This window comes from Bubalus bubalis, chromosome 5 (genome assembly GCF_019923935.1).
Source record: "Bubalus bubalis isolate 160015118507 breed Murrah chromosome 5, NDDB_SH_1, whole genome shotgun sequence".
Lineage (NCBI taxonomy): Eukaryota > Metazoa > Chordata > Mammalia > Artiodactyla > Bovidae > Bubalus > Bubalus bubalis.
Genome location: NC_059161.1, coordinates 1,938,963 through 1,962,087, shown reverse-complemented (window position 1 = coordinate 1,962,087; position 23,125 = coordinate 1,938,963). Strand labels below are relative to the sequence as shown.

General features: G+C 48.0%; 1 long non-coding RNA gene across 2 annotated transcripts; it reads right to left on the bottom strand.

Annotated features, from left to right (window-relative positions):
• Nucleotides 1-10,469: 10,469 nt before the first annotated feature.
• On the bottom strand, nucleotides 10,470-22,766 carry LOC112585026. 2 transcript variants are annotated; one of them, XR_003109317.3, is made up of 3 exons: nucleotides 17,434-22,766; nucleotides 15,209-15,371; nucleotides 10,470-14,731 (listed from the first exon to the last, which is right to left on the bottom strand). It is a non-coding gene; the product is annotated as an uncharacterized LOC112585026 (long non-coding RNA). The 2 variants fall into 2 exon arrangements; XR_003109318.3 differs by lacking the exon at nucleotides 17,434-22,766 and adding an exon at nucleotides 16,275-16,574.
• Nucleotides 22,767-23,125: the final 359 nt, after the last annotated feature.

Genomic DNA, 23,125 nt, shown 5'->3' with positions numbered 1-23,125 from the left:
CTCCACGCGAGAGCACTGGAGTGAGTTGCCATTTCCTTGTCCAATGCATGAAAGGGAAAAGTGAAAGTGAAGTCGCTCAGTCGTGTCTGACTCTTAGCGACCCCATGGACTGCAGCCCACCAGGCTCCTCCATCCATGGGATTTTCCAGGCAAGAGTATTGGAGTGGGGTGCCATTGCCTTCTCACCACATGGTCAGTTACGTGCAAATTAAAGTTATTGTGTCTACAAGAGGCAGGAAGCAAAACTGATAGAAAGCAAGGCTAAAGGGAGCAGGAGCTATGAGTGTCCTGCCCTAAAGGGAGAGCTGTGCAGACCAAGAGGTCGAGTCTATACACCAAATTAGCTGCATATCAATAGTTAATAAAATCAGAGTTAGTAAAATTAACAAAAGTTGCTTAATATCGACAATTAAGCTACAGTTAATATCGGTGATTAAACGGAGATACCCTACTTCAGACCAGTGTTAAGTGAAAAAACAGTACTTTCTGATACTAAAAAGTTTACTGTTTAATTAAATGAGTTAAGCCAGGTGAAAGTGATTTGTGAGCAGCACAATTGCTTCATAGATAAAAATCAACCCTGACTGCTCATTGGAAGGACTGATGCTGAAGCTTAAGCTCCCATACTTTGGCCATCTGATGTGAAGAGCCGACTCATTGGAAAAGTCCCTGATGCTGGGAAAGAGAAGGGGACGACAGAGGATCAGATGGTTGGATGGCATCACCGACTCAATGGACATGAGTTTGAGTAAGCTCTGGGAGTTGGTGATGGACAGGGAGGCCTGGCATGCTACAGTCCATGGGGTCGCAAAGGGTCGGACATGATTTAGCAACTGAACAACAGCATTCTACTTCACAGTCTTCAAAACTGGTAATTCAACTCCTGGTAGAGATTAACTAATGATTTTTCTGACCTGGACTGTGCCAAATTTGTTTTAAAAAAGCTTAAGAATAAAATTGTGCCCACGGAACTTTTTCTTCACTGAAACAGCCACCCCCCACCCCCACCTCCACCCTGCCATTCAGCTGGCCGCTCTCAGCCCCTTGACTTCTGGGAAACCAAGACCCCACAGGCTGTGTTTCCTACCCAGTGTATTTCACCTAACAGACAGCCAGCGATCATTAGATGCACCGTTACCTTTTGGGCCTCAAAGGGAAAAAAGTAAAAGGCAAAAAAAAGGGCAAATCTAAGCTTATTACAGTTTCAAAGATGAAGATAGAGACCATGTCCATTTCCAAAATCAGTGTGATCGATATTGCCTACCTGAAATGCTAGTCCTTTTGACCCAGCGTCACCACCCGGCCCAGGCCCAGACGCGGCAGGCACCATCCCTCCCTGCGCTCCTCCTCTGCTGCCCCCAGTCCCTGCCCCACCCCACTGCCAAAGCCACAGTCTCTCCAGCACAAGTCTGACCTTCCAGTACAAATCCCATCTCTCTTGGCTTAAAAGACCTCACTCTGCAGGAGGGTCTCCAAGACCCCGAATGCTCTGACTTCCATTGTTCCCCAGCCTCACCCCTCAGAGCAGCTTCTCAGTCAACTTCTCACCCTCATCACATCCCATCCCACCCTTCTCGGTTCTTCAAACGCCGTGCCGTCCCCACTTCCAGCTTCCACACACCCCGCTTCCCCCAGGAGCTCCCTCTCCTGCTTCTCTGCCTTGTCCACTGTGTCTGCATTCAAACCCCTCCCCAGCACTGGCCCCCAGGACAGGCCCTGTGACCTGTCCCCAGGCCCTCTGCTCGATGCCTGCCCTTTGTACATCTGCAACGACTGACTTTGTTATCAGTTGAACAGTGTGTCTTTCCAACTCGCAGTCCTGTGATGCCTGGGGTTTGTTTCCATCAGAGCGGATCCCCCAGGGTCTAGCACAAGATCTGGTATGTGCAGGGTGCTCTGTGTTTATTGACTGACCAAAAATCGTGGATGATGGCCAGGGCAGTTCTCGAAACACTGTTTGGCAGAAACTAGTTTTTGCTGCCAACTGTTAATGGGTGTTCTAAAGAGGCTCTCGAAGTGTGGTGCTGGGCACACGGTAAGCATTTAATAAATCTCAGTCATGATGCTGCTGCTGATGACGATGACAAACACAAATGCAACAATACTGTAACAAAATATAAGAAGAGTCCCTTTTTAAATACCACACGACTGAGGTCTCTGCCATTCTCATCCTGAGAGTTGTCTAAGCGAGACCTATGGTAATGATATTAAGCATTGATCCTAAAACCCCAGGACAGGAAAACAATCCTAGCACCAGTTTAAAAGGCCAACGGTCAAGAATGGATACTGACAACAAACGCAGTCAGTGAAGTGTCTTTTCCCCTCAATTATACGGATAAAAATGCATTAACTGCAAATGTGATAGAAGGACAACGTTCGCTGACTTTTAAGTTCTAAACCATTAAAAAAAAAAAAAAAAAAAAAAAAAAAACCTAAAATATAAGGCACTTTCTTCCTTTGCCAACTCTGATGATATCTGGTCATTTGTAACAGGACAGGTATTGTCCTGTGCAACCATTTCACATCAGAGAGTCCCCATCTGACCGTAGTGCTCCTAGCTGATTACTTGGGATTTGCAATGAATCTTCCCACAGGCAGTATACTCTAAGACAGGGTCTTAGTAATTTTCATACCAGCTGTACTGTGGTATGCGTGTCGGGCTGCATAAGCTTCATGTGCTATGACATGATGTGAAACACTGTGGATTAAACAGGCTTTATGAGTCTGCTCTGGAACCTGGACACATTTGTTGGAAGAAGGTTTCTATGAGAAAAGAGGTTTCAGGGCCCCGGAAGCGATGAAAACGGAAAGGTGCCCTCCGGCCTTCCCCTCCAGCCCAGGGTGGCGACCGCAGCCCGGGGCAGGAAGGCAGGCCAGGGCCCCGCGAGGCAGCCCACCCTCACCGCAGCCGGTCATTCACCGCCGGGCCAGAACCCCCACCCCTCTCTCTTCCGCCTCTCACAGTCTCAGCAAAACTCAACCAAACTGCTCATCAGGCCGCCGAGACACCCCTCTTCTGGGTTCCCTCGGCCCCCGGCCTGCCCGAGGCTCCCGCCGGTCCCCGGACCGCTTTCCACGTCCCGCCGCCTTTTCTGGGGGTCCCTGATAACCGGGGGTCCCTGCTGCCCAGGAGGCGCTCCCGTCCACGCCTCAGGGATCCACGCAGTCAGGCCCCGTCCTGCTCCCCCAGACGGACGCCCCTGAGAGCCCACGGCGCCCCGCCTGCAGCACCAGCTCTCCCACCTGGAGCGCGGGCGCCACCCGGTCCACCACGCACAGCACACGCGGCACACGGGGCACACGGGCACACGCAGACACACACCTCACACACCTCACACACATCGCAGACACCACACAGCACACACTCACACACCACACACACACACAAGACACACACCACACACACCACACACACCTCACACACATCGCAGACACCACACAGCACACACTCACACACCACACACACACACAAGACACACACCACACAGCACACACTCACACACCACACACATCACACAAGACACACACCACACACACCACACACACCTCACACACATCGCAGACACCACACAGCACACACTCACACACCACACACACACAAGACACACACCACACACACCACACACACCTCACACACATCGCAGACACCACACAGCACACACTCACACACCACACACACACACAAGACACACACCACACAGCACACACTCACACACCACACACATCACACACAAGACACAACATAGACTCACATACCACACGCATCATACACACGAGACACACCACACAGCATACACACACACCACACACATCACACACGAGACACACAACATAGACTCACATACCACACGCATCACACACACGAGACACACCACACAGCACACACTCACACCACACACACACACACACAAGACACACACCACACAGCACACACTCACACACCACACACACACACGACACACACACCACACACATCACACACGAGACACACACCACACACACACACACAAGACACACACCACACAGCACACACTCATGCACCACACACACACACGAGACACACACCACACAGCATACACTCACACACCACACACACACACGAGACACACACCACACAGCACACACTCACACACCACACACATACACGAGACACACACCACACAGCATACACTCACACACCACACACACACACGAGACACACACCACACAGCATACACTCACACACCACACACACACACGAGACACACACCACACAGCACACACTCACATACCACACACACACACGAGACACACACCACACAGCATACCCTCACGCACCACACACACACACGAGACACACACCACACAGCACACACTCATGCACCACACACACACACGACACACACACCACACAGCACACACTCATGCACCACACACACACACGAGACACACACCACACAGCACACACTCATGCACCACACACACACACGACACACACACCACACAGCACACACTCATGCACCACACACACACACGAGACACACACCACACAGCACACACTCATGCACCACACACACACACGACACACACACCACACAGCACACACTCATGCACCACACACACACACGAGACACACACCACACAGCACACACTCATGCACCACACACACACGACACACACACCATACAGCACACACTCACACACCACACACACACACAACACACAGCACACACTCACACACCACACACATACACAACACACACACCACACACATACACAACACACACACCACACACACACACGACACACACACCACACACATCACACACGAGACACACACCACACAGCACACACTCACACACCACACACACACACGACACACACCACACAGCACACACTCATGCACCACACACACACACGACACACACACCACACAGCATACACTCACACACCACACACACACACGAGACACACACCACACAGCATACACTCAGACACCACACACCACACAGCATACACACACACCACACACATCACACACGAGACACACAACATAGACTCACATACCACACGCATCATACACACGAGACACTCCACACAGCATACACACACACCACACACATCACACACGAGACACATCACACATCATACACGAGACACACACCACTCACATCATACACACCACACAATCTATATCACACACACATACCACATACCACACACATCACACACACGAGACACGCACAACATACATTCACACACCACATACATCATATATACTACACAACATACATACCATACATACATCATACATACCACACATACAATCTATACCACATACACACACCACACATACCACACACGAGACACATCACACAACATACATACCAGAAAACATACACTCACACACCACATGCATGATACACAGCACATATACAATCTATACCACACACACACACCACACACCACACATCATACACGTGAGACACATACCACACACCACATATACCACAAACATCACACATACCACACAACATATACTCATACATCACACACATACACACCGCATATACACAGTATACCACACACCACACAACATACACTCACATATTACACACATCATACGCACCACATATATACACTATACCACACACACATCATACACAGCACACACACAGCATACACACACATGACACACACCACACATCATACACAAACCACACACATACCATACCACACACACCTCACCCATCACACATCTCACACACACACACAACACACACCTCAGGGATCACACACACCACACACATGTACTCCACACCGCACACACCACACATACCTCATACATCACAGACCACACACCCACACACACATACCATACAAACATACACACCACACACACATTACACACATCATACACACACAACACACACACAGCAGCCGGCTGAAGCAGACACTGGCCGAGAGTGAGTGTGGGGGGTCAGGGAGGCAGGAACAAGCCGGACAGAGTCGTGGACCCACGAGGTCGCGCGCGGCGGAGCCAACTGGACTGGACGGCAGCTCCCTGCGAACCGCCTGCATTAACCTCGGGTAGGAGGTGCTGTGCTCCCGAGGGCCCGGGACCCGCTCCGCTCCCCCGGGGAATCCGGGACGCCGACCAGTGACCTTGACCCCGCCGCGCGCTCCCGACCCTCCTCGGCCTCCCACCCTCGTGCGGGTGCAACCTCAGGGGCGCGCTCGCCCCGGGAGAGCCGGCCCCGCCCCGCCCCTTAACGCGCCCCGGCCCCGCCCCCGGGAGGCCCGCCCCGCCCCGCCCCGCCCCCGAGCGCGCGGCACGGACTCGGTCCAGTGGCTCTCAGTTCGCGCGCGCGCTCCCAAGCCTCCCCGGCACCCCGACGGCCCCGGCCCGCAGCCCAGCGCCCGGCCGCCGCCTCCTCGCAGCGACACCTCTTCCCGAGGTGGGGGCTGGAGAGGGCGGACAGAGAGTCAGGACCGCCGTCTTCGGGGGTCGGTCTTCCTCGCCGCGTCCAGGACTGCCTTCTCACCCATCTGGCAGCCTTGATCAGGACGCCTGCAAAGCGCGGGGGAGCGCTCTCGAGGGGGCAGAGAAGCCCCGTCCTCGCCACTGACCGCTCCTTCCCCTCCCCGGCGCACACACACTGTCCCCAGGAGTGATTCCCGCCGGCTGGGCGGCTCGAGCGGTCGGGATCCTGGTGCCCGGGGCGCGGGGACTTCCTGGGCCTGGTTCCTCGACGTCACCCCCGAAACCCGCGCGCCGCCGCCCGCGGCCCCAAACCACCCCCCAGTGCCGCGCGCGCCCTCGGCCCGGCTCCGCGGTCCGCAGCCCCGTGCGGAGCCCGCCGGGAGCGCAGGGCCAGGCCACGCGCGGGGCTTTCCCTGGGGACCGGACGCGGGGCGAGCTGTCGCTAAAGGAAAACCGAAAAGAGCTCAGGCGTCTCGGAGCTTCTCTCTCCAGGAAGAATCGCGCTCACGCTGCAGAGCCACGAGGAACACAGCTGCAAGGGCAGCGCTGTTTTGAGGGCGACTCTCATCCACACCGTCCGAGAATGATCATCCTGCTCTGGGCATCTGTTCGGAAGGTTGTGCTCGCTCCGGAGGAAGGGCAAGTCAAGAGCCCCTCCTCTGGTGCCAGAGACACCACCTGGCTCCCGGGTTCAGAGCAGAAAAGGGCGTGAGCGGGTCCCCGAAGGGTTACCGGCACCTTCCGCACCCGCTGACGCCCCTCGCCCGTGGGGAGTCGAGTTGGAACGTCGGTGTCCTTCGTACTATGACCAGCATCAGTAAGAAGTGACATTTCGGAGACACTTGGTGTCCGTGATTTGATGTTTAATCGATGGACTTCTATTAACAAGCCCCCACATCCGAGGCCTTCTGGAGACCCCCATTCCTTTCCAGCTGGAGCCGCAGAGCAGGGACCAAAGGGGACGTGGCCTTCCTTCCAACAGTCTGGACTCGCCCAGGCTGCGGGCCGGGCACGTGTAGACCGGCCCTGGTCCCCACACTGCGCGCCTGCTCCACAGAGACTAACCCACTGGCCAGCTTCCGTGTGCGCTCCCACGCGCGTGTGAAGCCAGCTGGAACGACCTTTCCCGCAGGAGAAGGGCCGTTTCCCTCTAAGTAAGCACCTCAAGGGGATTCCCGTTACATAAAACTACTTGAGGATGACCTAATTTGTTCATTCAAGAGGATAAATTCCTCCTAGACATACATTATTGTTGTTATGGTTTCCGTTGTTAAATTATACATAAAAGGCCACCAAGCCTGTTGTAGAAATGCAGTGTTTTCAGAACATGAATCTTAATGAGATCCTTATTTTAAATGATGCCTGAGAGTGTGCTATATCTTAGATCACTCTTTATACTTTCACCAATTTGTAATCCTAAATGCATTTCCTAAAAATTGTTGTAAAATACATTTTCTTAGAATATGTTCATTCACTACCTTAGGTGGGCCTGTTTGTTGTTCAGTTAAGTCGTGTCTGACTCTGTGGCCCCATGGACTGCAGCATGCCATGTTCCTCTTGCTCTTGCAAAAGGAAATTCAAATATGGAGAGTTACCTCAGATTCATATTCATTGAGTGGGTGATGCTATCTAACCGTCTCATCTTCTGCCACCCCTTTATCCTTTTGCCTTTAACCTTTCTCAGGATCAGGGTCTGTTCCAGTGAGCAGGCTCTTTGTATTAGGTAGCCAAAGAGCTAAGAGCCAAGAGCTTCAACATCAGTCCTTCCAGTGAATATTCAGGGTTGTTGCCTTTTTGGTCTTAGGTTATTTTGGGGTGAACAAAGGATAGAATGTACAATTAAAAGAGGTTTTCCAAAACGATGCACTCTTTCACGCCCATCACCTGCAAAATAAGCCCCTTTAGGGTTTGTCTTTCCTAGGTCCACTCTTCCTCTGTAAACTTTTCCCACTTCTCCTCTGACAGTCTTTCTAAGCATGGACGAATCCATAAATGCGTGTTTCCCAAAGTGTGGTTCTTCCAACACCATCTTGCAAGATCACCTGCAGAAAGGAAATTGGCCAGAGCACCTGGGAAAACCCTATTCCTTCTCCCCTTGCGATGTTTCCAGATCACACCAGGCGCTCAGGCAAGACACCTGCAGAGCTTGCCGTGGTTCAGCATTTCTCAGATCTGAGCGTGGAAACCGTGTCCAAACAAGGCTCAATAACATGCTGTGGGACTTTCACTTCTAGGATTACATGTTAGGAATTAGTGATTTAAACCAGCTAATGTATGGATGGGTCATTCAAAGCTGGGCTAAGCCAAGCTGCAGCATAAGAACTTTTTTCAGAGAATGAAGAGGAAGCTGACCCTAGTTACCCTTAGTGAATTTCATAAGTCCACTGCATTTTAAAAATGCTTTAAATATTAGGTGAACAATCAACAGATGAATAGATAAAGATGTGATATATAGAGATGGATACACACGTGCACACATATATATTTAATGGACTATTACTCAGCCATAAAAAGAATGAAGTCTTGCCATTTGCAACAACATAGATGGATTGGAGGGTGTTATGCTCAGAAAAATAAATCAGACAGAGAAAGGCAAATACCATATGATTTCACAGTACATGTGAAACGAATAAACACGGCAAAACAGAAACAGAGCTTTAGACACAGAACAAACAGGTTTTGGTCAGTGTAGAGGCAGGAAACGGAGGAGAGAGGGAGGAGAGGGGACTGCAAAATAAACGAGGCCCGGGGTGACGTATGCAGGGTGGGGAACGGAGTCAATAACTGTGTGATGTCTTTGTACAGTGACAAGTGGTGACTAGATTGCTCGTGGCGATCAGTTTCAAATGTATAGAAATACTGAATCACAATGTTGTGTAACAAGAATTCACGTGGTGCTGTAGGTCAATTATACTTCAGAGACAAACACACCAACAACTCATAGCAAAAGAGATCAGGCTTGTGGTTTCCAGAAGCTAAGGGTGGGGGAAGGGGGACTGGATGAAAGTGGTCAAAAGGTACAAACTTCCACAACAAGGATCTACTGCACAGCACGGGGAACTGTAGTCAATACTTTGTGATAACTATAAGGGAAAAGAATCTGAAAAAATAGATACGGATGTGTATACACCTAAAACTAACACAGCATTATAAATCAAATATATATGTTTGATTTATACATTATAAATCAAATACACTTTGATAAAAATAAATAAATTTTTAAAAAATAATAAGTAAAAAGATCTCTAGAATTCAGAGGAAACAGAACATTCAAAAATATATCAATTATTGTAAAAGCAATCTGATTCTATGTAGATCATTTGAAAGCAGAAGGAACATGAGAAAAAAAAGGAATAGAAAATCTCCCATATTCCTGCCCCCAAAAAAAGGTACGAACCTCCAGTTATAGGATAAATAAGTACTAGGAATGTAATGTACAATATAATAAATGTATTTAGCACTGCTGTATGTTGTAAACAAAAGCTATTGAGAATAAATCCTAAGAGTTCTCAACACAAGAAAAAAATTTTCTATTTCTTTAATTTTGTGTCTATATGACGTGATGGATGTTCACTAAACTGTGATAATCTTTTCATGATGTTTCTAAGTCAAATCAGTATGCTCAACGCCTTAAACTTATATAGTGCTGTATGTCAATTACCTCCCAATAAAACTGGGAAAATATATATATACATGTATTATATATTCTCTGTATATATGTATATACACAATATGCTGTTACTGCTAAGTCGCTTCAGTCGTGTCCAACTCTGTGCGACCCCATAGACGGCAACCCATCAGGCTCCACTGTCCCTGGGATTCTCCAGGCAAGAACATTGGAGTGGGTTGCCATTTCCTTCTCCAATGCATGAAAGTGAAAAGTGAAAGTGAAGTCACTCAGTCATGTCTGACTCTTAGCGACCCCATGGACTGCAGCCTACCAGGCTCCTCCATCCATGTGATTTTCCAGGCAAGAGTACTGGAGTGGGGTACAACTCAAAAGACTAGAGTGGACATCTGAAGTTCCCCTTCATAATGATATATATATTTATTTTGGCTGAGTCACTTGGTTTGTGGGATTTTAGTTCCCCAATCAGGGATTGAACTCAGATCCTTGGCAGTCAGAGCACAGAATTGTAAGCACTGGATCGCCACGAAGTCCCAGTGATGATTTTTAGAGAGAAGAAATAAGGGGCTGATCAGTTAGCCCAAAAGGATAAATGAGGGCAGAATACAGTTAGAAGGCAGATTGGGGACCTTGCAATTCACAGAGCTGCTGCAAAAAGATAAAGAACTTCAAGGGAGAGTTTGGCTATATCAACATTTTAACTGTCCATATATTTTCGTGTCTATTCAAGTCATACTTCATACTCTGCTAACTCTGTGGCAAGTCCTTCTTTGCTGGGGCAGGAATAGGAGGACTGCCTCTCTTCTCAAGGCAGGGCTGGTGCTCTACCACAGAAATTCCCAAGCACACAGTCCCCAGGACATCCAGGAGCATGTGGGAGCAAAGCCTGGCCTGCCTGTGGCTCCTCCCATGAGCAAGATGGGGGTCTTAGTTCCCAGCCTGACATTATGTGTTCACCCTGCTGGGATGGCTGAGAACCTTCAACCTGAACAGCAAGTATCACCCATGGTATGTGTCCAGAAGCTTGGAGTGATCAAACATGCTTTCATGAGTAGGATTTTCCGACCAGTTACAAAGAAAGAAAGAGAGAGGGAAAAAAAAATTCCCTTAGGGAGGAAAATAGTAAAGACACTGCAAGATGCTTCCACAGTTGAGTCAGATGCCTCCTAAGTCAGCGCTGATCTGTTAGCAGAGCTGCCCAGAAATAGAACATAAGATGTTTGAAAATGTGGGGGCTTCAGTCAAGCTCCCATTTCTTTTTGGAAGACCACAGCCTCAGAAACTTCTTAGCAGGAAGCTTGTAAAGAATCAAAACCAACTTAGCTTTCTTTACAGTCAACCTCTGTACCACTCAGAGTCAGAGGAATGAGTAGGGAAGAGGCTATGAAGGGAAGAGGCCCTCATAGAGCCCTGGGCTCAGGTCTGGGCACTGTGCCCCCTCCTGACTGTGCTCATGCACTGGGAACTCCACTCTGTGCCTCGGTTTCCTAGCATGGAGAAATGGAATGAAGAATCCTATTTCCCTAGGCTGTGAGGATAGAATGAGATGGGGTCCATGGCAAGAGCTAAAGCATGGCGTTCTGTGTGATTGTGAATCAGGTTAGAGTCAACATTTGGGGGACAGGAGCGCCACTTTGTAAGGAGTCTCCCACCGGAAGTCGAAGCTGAGCTGGGCTGTAGAGTCCTATGTATCTCTGGTGCTGACTGGCAGCATAAAACAGACTTAACGGCCCGCTCCTGAGAGTAGTGGAACATCCCTTGAGGTATTACTGGATAAAAACTTGCTGGTTACGGCCCAAGGATGTGAATTCCATAAGTGTATATAAACAGACACTGTGTCAAAACTCTGAAACTACACAGAATAAGAAGTTTCCAGAAATAATCTCTTTTTGCCCATGGGAGCTACAACCCCAAGTAAGGCAGACACCATCTTTGCTGAGGCAGCCCCCAGCATGGCTGGGGTTTTGGAAACCCCTGCTCTAGACACAGGCTGCTGCTCTGCTCAGGAGAGGGCCCCCAGTCCTGCCCTGGACACAGGCTGCTTCTCTGCTTAGGAGAGGGCCCCCAGTCCAAACCTGCTCTACTGCATGAACCCCACCTTGGTCCCCAGAAGACCATCCTGCCCGCCAACCGGCTCTGTGCTCCCAGAGGCCTGCATGGTTGACAAGTCTTTTCAACATCTTCTTTCCCTTACAGCAGAGGGCAAAAAAGCACACAGCTATCATCCTTGAGATCAAGAAAGTCAAACTAGCAGCCTAATGGCTGCTCAAACTGTGGCCCATCTGGACCGACTTGGATTCAATAAAACGTTTTATAAAAGGAACTCCAGGTGTTTCAAGCACCTGACCTAATAGGAAGCAAGGAGCAGCCACATGAAAGGAGTTGTATTGAAATTTCTCCATCAGAGATTCTTTAGAAAGTGAGAGAGAAGCATTTTTTTAATCAAACTTTGTATTTTGTCTTGGAGTATAGCTGATTCACACTGTTGTTATAGTTTCAGGTGGACGGCAGAGGGACTTAAACACTTAACAAATCATGTTCAGATAACCCTTCCCATCCAATGCTCCCACTAGGACCCTTTCTCTGCACGCCTCCCCACACACACATTAAGGCACAACAGATAACGTGAATATAACGAAGAAATTATGTATTGAATTTGTCTCATGTTCCTCTCAACACTTAGTGGAAAAAAACAGATGCTCCATAAATACTAATCAATTGGTTAATTAACTGATCAGCTGATTAATCAATTGGTTAATAACTGATCTAAAGTTATTTATTATCCGAGAGAACCTGGACTTACGCTGTAAACACTTTGTTCCTGTTTTACCCCCAGGAGATTATTTTCTATTTCAAAGGAGTCTCACAGTTTAAACTGGACTGTGAAAAATGAACCAAAACAGGCAGGCAGATACTTCTCAGAATCTATTCCACCCACAAAATTTGCATTACGTCTGATGGTATTTGTCAAATGCCCTCAAGCCCTTCCTATTTATCATCCTCTCCCAGAATAGCTGGAAACCGTGCATATTTGCTTTCTGTCCCCTAATAATTATGAATCTTATGGAAACTTCTTAAAGGAATGGAAATGATAGGCAAAAATAGATTTCATCTCAGCCCACCAAATGATTGCTTTTAAAGATATAAACAAGCTTAATTTCATCACTAAGAACTATAGGTTATCACAGCACATATACCATTAAACAACTGAGTTTGCCTTGAGAAAGTTCACTGTGCTCAGCTATATGAAACCCAGCATCTGCTTCTTTAAATACTTATATTTGAATTGGCTAGGTATGTTTAAAGTAGAAAATGTTATCCAGTGGGCATCTGGTTAAGAATTTGCAAGCAAAGATCCCTGCTTCTCATACTTTCACAGAAAATGAAAGTGATACTTAACTATCAAAATAAAAATCCTCTGAATCTACCTACATGAGGCAACTTCCCCTTTTTCTGTTATTTTTAACCCCCACGAAGTGGAAGAACTGAAAGAGATCTTTCTGTGCTGATGCAAAGAAACTGGTCTTTTTCTGTTCAGAAGTCATTTCTTCAGGCAGTTTATAGCGTCTTTGAACAATGATACTTTGTGGTAAAAACCAAGTGTTAATCATAGCTTGGGAAATTATCATTGGTTTTATAAGTGCTTTTGATTCTGCCAATGATTGAGCTCTGCATTTCTGGCGTGGTGCTCAATGCCCCAAGAAACATTTACCAAATGTTGTCTTTGGATGTTTGTGACCTTTAAAACCCCAGGCTGCCCCTTCAGCCTTGCTCTCCTCCTCCAGGGATGTTTCAGGGCGGTTTGATGGGCCCTGTATCCACAGTCTGTGCAAGCGGAAGCGAGGTTACAGACAGGATCTCCTTTCACGGGGCTTCTCTCCGGTCGGGAAAATGGGGCCGCTGCAGGCGGGTGTTTACCCTGCCACCTCTCGGCCTTACCAGAAACGACACCTCCATGCAGAACCGCGTCGCATGCTGTCTCCCCGAGCTATTTGTGCTTTTACACGAGGGGAAGGGAGCTCAGAGACCCCCCTGGAGAGGAAGTTATGAAAGCCCTGGACCTTCTTCCTGGGAAAAAACGCGTGCACACAAAAATCCTGACCCTGAAGGCCTCCCATGCACCCACGCCTGAGTACACCACACATCCAGCAGCGCAGCCTCAGGTTTTGTGCGATGACCAAAGAAATCTGTAGCGTGGAAGCAAGTGGGCGATCCGGGAGGTCATTAGAATGCAAGATTCAGAAGGATAATTCTGATTTTTAGTTCAAACTGGGCTGTGTATTGAAAGAATTTTTTAAAATACATAAATAACCTCCATCAACCTTTCCCTGCAGCTGAGAATGTTTGGATTTCAAAGTTGATCAGTGGGAAAGGTGACATTTCCAACAGAAGCATGATGCTTTGACACCCCGGTGTTGATCTGGCAAATCCTCCCGGAGCTGACTTCTGGGCAGGTGACAGTCTGGAGCCTGTGGTCTGATCCTGGCTTGGTTCACAGCGATGTCATCCGGCCGTGTGAGCGCTGTTGCAGCCCAGCCTCCTCCGCTGCCTCTGTGCTGCGCTGAACGCGTGTGCGCATGCGCAGTAGCTCAGTCGTGCCCCACTCTGCAACCCCATGGACTTTGGCTCACCAGGCTCCTCTGTCCATGGGTTTTCCCAGGCAAGAATACCAGAGTGGGTCCCCATGCCCTCCTCCAGGGGATCTTCCCAACCCAGGGATGGAACCCACGTCTCCTGCCTTGTCAGGCGGGTTCTTTACCTCTGAGCCACCTGGGAAGCCCCTGTTCTGAACATACCCTGTGCTTTCCTGATCTGGAGCCCTCCTCACCGCCCTGCCTCCCATTTCCCACTTAGGGAGGGGGATGCACAGTCGTTAGAGCATCTGAGAAGCTGCTGGGACTCATCCACCTGGTCTTCCTCCCTAATGGGTGATTGGCAGACACCTAAAGAGCTATCGATCCACTCGGCTGGTCCAACGCCCCGGTCTTTCTACCTGTCAGCGTGCCCAAGGTACTGACCCAGAAACACTTGGAACCCTACACACGTCCCCTCCTCAAGATGAACACTGTCTCCACGAGGTCCCCCTGTGCCTGCTGTAGACTTGGGGAAGAAGTTACCTTTAACATCGCTCGACACACAGCCTGATGGCTCTGTCTGCCTGGAGGACAAGAAGCCCTCTCAGTCTGCTTTTTGTTCTCACTGAGTTTGAGTTTTATCTTTGTTTGTTACTCCCACAGCTCTCAGGTAGCATGTCACTCCAGCAGCTTGTAGTATTTTATCCTGAAAAATAATCATCGTTACTTTATGGGTGGGAGAGAGCTTCCCCAACGTGCCATGCGTTGCTACGGCTAAGAGTGATTTGCCAGACTCTTAGCTGCTGAAGCCATGAGCCGTAATAATGTCGCCTCTAGCCCAAGCTGGGCTGCTTCAGGGGTTTTATTAATGTAATAAAATGTAGCTTTTACAGCTATGTACAGCATGTAACTACAAATGCATATTATTGATATTATCAGTGTGATGCTTGAGTCTCCTTTTCCATTAATGGAAACGCTGCATTTTATACATGAGTTATACAAAGAATTAATGATGGTGTATACAAGTCTGTCTACAAGTAGATATTTTAGAAGCAATTATACTCATATGAGAGCAATCCTCTCTTGAATAACAGCTTTTGTTCCAAAAGTTGATTTTAAATTCATTTGTTCATAAACATAATGTGATCCTCACAAGGAAAAAAGTGAACACAGTCAATTAAAGCTGAGGTGTTTTGTTTGTTTGTTTTCTGGCTGGGCCTGACGGCTTGTGGGATCTTAATTCCCCAACGAGGGACTGAGCCTGGGGCCCTGCAGTGAGAGCATGGTGTCCTAACCACTGGACCGCCAGGGAACTTCCCTAAAGCTGTTTCACAAGAGAAGGGTAGATGTGGGACATGGCATCGGTTCTTGTAAAGTTGTCCCTGTTGATCATTTTAAAAAATGATGTCCAATTTTATGTTGCCTCTCTTTCCTAGAACTAGATATTCTCGAGGTGGTGCTGTACTCGTATGTGGTGAAGAGGTTAACCGTGTCTGGATGGCACCCCGGAAGTGAGTCCTGGCACCACAAGGGTTCACAGGTCACAGTGGAACTAATGTGGCCCCAGGCACCCCTGGCCCCTCTGCCCACTCTTGCTGGTGAGACTTACCCTTGTCACTCATGCCCTGGGGGACCCTCTGGACAGGATCTCAGCGCAGCTTCCCCCGCTCTCCTGATCTCTGCAGCCATTTTTCTAGGAGGACTGCCTTGCTTCACCAGACTCAGGCTTCCAGTGCCCTGGCCTTTTCTTTGTAATTGAAGTGTGGTTAATTTACAGTATCATGTGAGTTTCAGGTGTACAGCACAATGCTTCAGTTATATGTTTGAAAGTGTTAGTCACTCGGTCGTGCCCAACTCTTTGCCACCCTATGGACTATAGCCCACCAGGCTCTTCTGTCCATGGGATTCTCCAGGCAAGAATACTGGAGTCGGTTGCCATGCCCTTCTCCAGGGGATCTTCCTGACCCAGGGATTGAACCAGGGTCTCCTGTACTACAGGCAGATTCTTTACAGTCTGAGCCACCACGGAAGCCCAGTTATCTGTATACACGTGTCTACTGTTTTGCAAATTCTTTTCCCATTTATGCTATTACAGAGCATTAAGCAGAGTTCCCTGTGCTCTACAGGAGGTCCTTGTTGGTTATCTGTCTCTGCGCATAATATTTAAAACAATGCTAACTCCATCTTGATTACCACCAAAAAGATCATCTCTAAAACTCAGTGACATCAAGGGTCTTGTCTGGACTTCTTAAACCAGAAACCAGGGTTAACTGGAATAGGAATAAGCATTTTTGGTTTGCAGAAGGTGAAAAAAAAATAATAACTTCTAGAACATGTTCCTTCACAAGATGGGGATAGGCCTCATCGGGCTCATGAAACCTAAGCGGAAGAAGAGGTTGACATCCTGATTTCAGAGCCCACAAGAGAGAGGGGAGGCCGTGTGTTCCCAGGGCAGTGACCAGGGGCCAGCCCCAAGCTGGGCTCTTGGAGGGCACGTACCTCACCGGCTCACCCAGGAGACAGGCCCCGCCCTCAGCCCCGCTCCACAGATGAGAGACTCGGGCCCAGAAGACTCCCGTCTTACGCTGAAGGTGCCACGGCTACCAGCGGAAGAAGCAGCACGGAGCCCGGGAGGACGTGCACGCACGCACTGTTTGTGAAGCAGGACGGGGCTTTGTGAACGCTGTCCCACCCACCTGTGGGGAGCCCCAACCCCAGAAAGACGTCCACACCCCTCTCCTGCCATGCGCTGCAGCCCCTGTTCATACCCGCGCTTTCCTTCTCTCCTGTCTTCTAGAAGGCTGAAGCCGACCTCCCCTCTGGGTTTGGGTATCCCGGCCTCGTTCTCTTCTTGGTGACCTCCACCCTCCAAGGACATGGTGTGACCAGCTGTGACCTGGGCCCTCCGAGAATCTGAGTGCACTCGCCGACCCTTCCCGGGATGCTCAGGGCTCCTCTCGGATTTCGACATTTGACAGAAAATCATGAATAAAACACACATGTAAACTTGGTCTCCGTCATCAGTGACTATACAGTTATTACTCAAAACCTTCAGCACTCAGGACTCAGTGTGATGACAAACGACACCAGCGTAATGACCACAGTGATTCACCGTCCTGTTTAAAGGTATTATTTAGCAAAGCCAAGGTTAATGCCATGTCTCGGAATGAATTAAAGGGGTCCGCAAGGCTTGGCACCCACCTCAACCCAGCCGCGCTGTGTCTCATACTCATCTCAAATTTTAAAATATTTTTTTCTTTGTAACAGCCTCAATCGCAAAGAGTCGGACACGACTGAGCGACTGAACTGAACTGAACTGAACAGCCTCAAAATACATCAGAAGAGAGTGTCAGAGCCCACTTGAAAACTTTTTTCTGAACTGTTAGCCAATATCATCTTTTTAAAATACTTTTTTAAGTAGTTTATGTGTCTGCGGTGGCACTGGGTCTGCACCGCTGCCTAGGCTTTCTCTAGTTGCAGCGAGGGGGGCTACTCTCTCATTGCAGGGCGCAGGGTTCCCAAGCAGCAGCTTCTCTCCTTGCCGGACTCTAGAGCGCGGGATCAGTCGCTGTGTGCATAGCTTTAGCTGCCCCGCGACATGTGGGATCCTCCCAAACCAGGGATCAAACCGTGTCCCATACTTTGGCAGGCAGATTCCTATCCGCTATACCACCAGGGAAGTGCTAGCCAAAATAATCTTTTACTTTTTAAACTTACTTTCAAAACCCCTGACTATAGAATATACTGAAGATTAGGAGAACAGGATTGCTTTTTTCATAACTAACAGCAGAGTCCCAGGAGGGTCTGGCTAGCGTTATTAGCCCGATGCTGCCATGTGTGGGTACTTCACATCCATTAGGGGTAAAAGCCAACTTGGATTTTTTTGCAAAGAAGCCCTACTTAGATGGCTCGCAGACACAAGCCTTGCCCTGAAGGAGGGCCTCTGAGCAGAAGAGAAGGCACACGTGTGCAGACTCACATCCTGGTTCATCCCGAGGAGGCGGGGGCGCGGCTTACGCTGCCCCCTCCCAGTAACCGCCGGCGCGTGGAAGGAAGGGCGAGCGGGCGCCGCGGGTTTAAGGGCTCCAGCGGCGCCCCTATGGTGACACCAGCTGTTTGCAGACCCCTGGAGGGGGGGGTCAGTGTCCTCAGCCCACACCCCTGCTGACCGTCCGTGCCTCGGACCAGCAGCGATTTCGCCTCAATTAATATATAACCACGGGGGTGAAAGGAACCATTTCACAATCTGCAGGTGCCCCGAGTTTCAGATTCCTCCAGGTCAAAAGCAATCACCCGCCCGGCTTTCTCCCCACCCAGACATATTTATTCTTCCTCTTCAGATTCAAACCATTCCCGAAGGCAAACAAAAAATACAGCGAACCCGGCCCGCTTGTCTACAGGATTTACATGCATTACATACCCTAAAAATATGTAGCTTATTAATGACTGATTTTCCAACCTCTTCAATAAGCCTTTTTATTAGCGTGACACTCCTTCACTTACAAGTGTCAGACCATCTCTCCCCGTGCGAGCTCCCTTTCTGGTATTTAATGTAAAGACAGAACAGTATTTATATCCCTCACAATAAGAGAACGGATTGTTTTCAGGTTATACAGCCGCGGTGTGATAAAGAAAGAAGGAACCTTACAAAATGATAAATATTTTCATTAAAAAACTTTAAAACTAAAAGTTCAAAGATATGTTCTCCTCTCTTATTTCTTGTCAAAACATGACTTAAGACCCAAAACTAATCTACTTTCAATTTTATTCCATATTTCAGTGCTGTCATGGTACTCAGCAGAGAGTATTGGAATACGATCATTTTTTATTTTGTTGATGTTACCGACAGCTTTATTTCACAAAGCAATCTTATACTATGTCTACCAGTGGCAGGGCACAGAGGTCAAATAGTCTATCCTTACAGGTAGAGAGCTTATTAAATGGCACGTCTATTAAACCCGATGGACAACATAAAGAAACATTCCTGCAAAATACTTTAAGCATAGTTCAATGAAGATATGGCTCCAAAGGGTAGTAAATAATTTAAACGGAGACCAAAAGGAATTTGTTATATTTTTTACTAGCATCTTCAAAATTATATTTCAAACAAAGTGGTTAGAATAGAGAGAACCACAAAAGCTTCAGTTAACAGGCCGGGTTCAATGGCAAATGTTCCGGAACGTGGCTACTTCAAGGCAAATCCCAACATTAATGAATCAACAGCTCCATTGCCAAGTTCGTTTTAAGAAATCCAGGCATAAATATTACATAATCATGAGCTGAGACAACTGCTTTTAAAAAATCATCTTCCTGACTGTCATTCTGATTCTTGTTTTGGAAAATAGCTAATTTTTAAATTTGGTGTAAGATAACATTTACTCACGACAAAACTTCGCTTCTAAGAGAAAAAACTGCCGAAGAGTAGCACCAAAATAATGTGGAAAACATTTGCTTAATTGTTACATATTAAAGTATCACATAATATTCTACATACACATAAAGTAGTATATAATACCCGGTAGGGAAAATCTAAGTGTGATTACCAAGAATTAGAAAAAATTTTTGATACTGCAGGGGTTTTTTTTCCCTGGTATCTCTGGTAACTCTTCGAAGATCAAAAAATTGAATCTCATCATCCTTTAAACCACAGTGTCTCCCCATGTATTTTATTAGCCACATTTACAAAAAAAGAAAAAAGGGAACCCATGAAAGAGAACTCAATTTCTTATCCTCGTATGCAAGCTGTGGGTTTTCTACCGAAATGACAAACTGAATCAGTACCTTTTAATAAGTTTATCATAAGTAAGAGTATTTATAACATAAATAAGAGACAGGGTCTCTTCACCTTGATGTTGGCTACCTGGTCTCTGACCGGGCAGTTGGGTCTGTGGCCTCTTAGCAAGCATATAGACACCTTGATCAAGGATCATTAACAGATTGGCCTGGTGGGATAATTAATTAGATTGAGACGCACGAAACCTGAGTTGTTAGAGTGGACAATGACCTTCTCTCCCAGCATTGCTCCAAAGGCACCGTCCTCACCTTCGGCACCCAGTAAATCATCCACCGAAACGTATTTGCACCCAATCATTTTTTAAAGTCACAATCTTTGTAGTGTCAACTTGTCAAGGGTCAAAGGGAAGAGCAGGCAAGATTCCCAAATCAATCTGCTTGTAGAAACTGTCTCATTTCATTTCAAATTACCTGCTGTGGTTGAAGCCGGCGATGGACAAACCGCCTTCCTCCATAAACCATGACAGCCTGGGTCGAACGTGGCCCATCACTCATCAGGGTTTAGTCAGGCCGCTTCTGTCATTAACTACTTTTAAACGGCTGTGTGGGGTTAAGTGATCTTGCGGGGCAGTCGCAGATATAAATACTGTTTGGACAGTTTAATGTCAAGAGACAATTCCTCTGAGATGAAAACTGTGTAACCCAACAGAACAGTTGTCGATACAAGGATTAAGGTGCCTGTGCTGCTCCTTGGAGCCCTGCCTTGACATGGCTTTTGTGTAAGTCGCCCCAGAGGAGACTGAACGTGGGCCAGCGGCCTGACACAGCTCCTAGACAGCGTTCTGAGAAAACCCAAGACGCATTCGGAGGACCACCCCGCGGTAGGCGCTCTTAGAGTGTTTATGTGTGTCCTTGAGAGGCTGAGCGGAAAATGAGGGCGCCCGGCCGGTGTGGGCAGACTCCTGCCAGGAGCTCCAGAGCCTCAAGGTCAATTGGAATCGCAAAGGTCTACAGTCGACCGTAAAACCAGGGCGGGCGGTACAGCGCCTTGAGCACGCAAGAGTCACGAGATGGAAGAAACCAGGCTGAAATGATGACCCCATGGGCCTCACAGAGCTCTTTCCTGGAGCCAAACACTGTAATATCTAACGGTGACGATGATTAATATTCACCCAGCACTTAGCATATATGGGGCATGCACTGAGTGCTTTGCATGCATGACCTCATTTAAGTCTCGCAACCCGACAAGAAATCTATTTTTAGTTCCACTTTCCAGGTGAGAAGGCTATGGACCAGAACTGGTAATAATTTGACCCGGTCGCACAGCTGGATGATGGACAAGCGAATAAACATTGTGTCTGGCTCCAGAACTAGTTACAATCCAGTACATGCTTCAAGTACTACACTGACCCCTTCTGCTCTACTGATGCCCCCGGCAAGACAGCCCACGTGCTGGATCTCTAAAGTATTTATAATTCGCGTTGGCTGACTGCCCTTTAGCGTGCTTTAGCATTGTGCAAAAACAGTCTGAATCATTGAAAGAAGAGAGCTGTTAGGTTACTTAGCTCCTTAAATCCAACCAGTACATAAACAACAAGACTTTCCAGGAGGTGCGTGCGCAAGAAAAGCCATTTCAAAATCCTCGGTGTCTGTATGTTTTCTTCCCAAAATTGGTCTAACTGAGTAAACATCATGCCCATTCTGTTTTTTTACCCTGTTCTCCACTGCGGTTCTCCAACCTTACTTCAAGAGGCACCCCTTCCACCCCCAGAGTCTTCCCTCGCCCCCAAGGCAGGAATCTCTACGTCACCGAAAACTATCGACCAGGTCCCTGAAGATCCTCCCTGATTCACCCTGTGAAGAGACACACTTCACCCAAGAGGTTTCTGTGTTTAAAACCCATCTATCGAATGTTGATCGCTTTCTAATACTACCTCAATACAGAAGGAAAATGTTAACCTTTAGAACCTTATAGTGTAGGAGTTAAAAACAAATTCAGTTTATGTGCAGAGTTTTGTAGCAGAGAATTACATGACAACTAGTAAGGCTTTGGAAACTAAGGCTCTTTCATCAGGATAAAAATCTGTGGGGATTAAGAATGGAAATACAGTTTCAGGGAGAAAAAGAAACAACATTACAGACAATGGTGATGTGCTTTTTGAGTGGGTGCTGCTGAGCATAAACTCACCATGATATTCATATTTCTTGGGGTGCATTCAAATCAGATGCTCAAACCTCAGCACTGTTGGGATTCTGCCCTGATAACTCTTTCCTGCACGTTGCATTGTAGCGTGCAGAGCAGCTTGCCTGGTCTACATACACACATACACACACATACATGCTCTTTCACACTTGTTCAGTTCACTCGCTCAGTCATGTCTGACTCTTTGTGACCCCATGAATTGCAGCACACGGAGAAGACAATGGCAACCCACTCTAGTACTCTTGCCTGGAAAAATCCCATGGACGGAGGAGCCTGGTAGGCTGCAGTCCATGGGGTCACTAAGAGTCGGGCATGAGTAAGCGACTTTACTTTCACTTTTCACTTTCATGCATTGGAGAAGGAAATGGCAACCCACTCCAGTGTTCTTGCCTGGAGAATCCTAGGGACAGAGGAGCCTAGTGGGCTGCCATCTATGGGGTCACACAGAGTTGGACACGACTGAAGTGACTTAGCAGCAGCAGGCCTCCCTGTCCATCACCAACTCCCGGAGTTTACCCAAACTC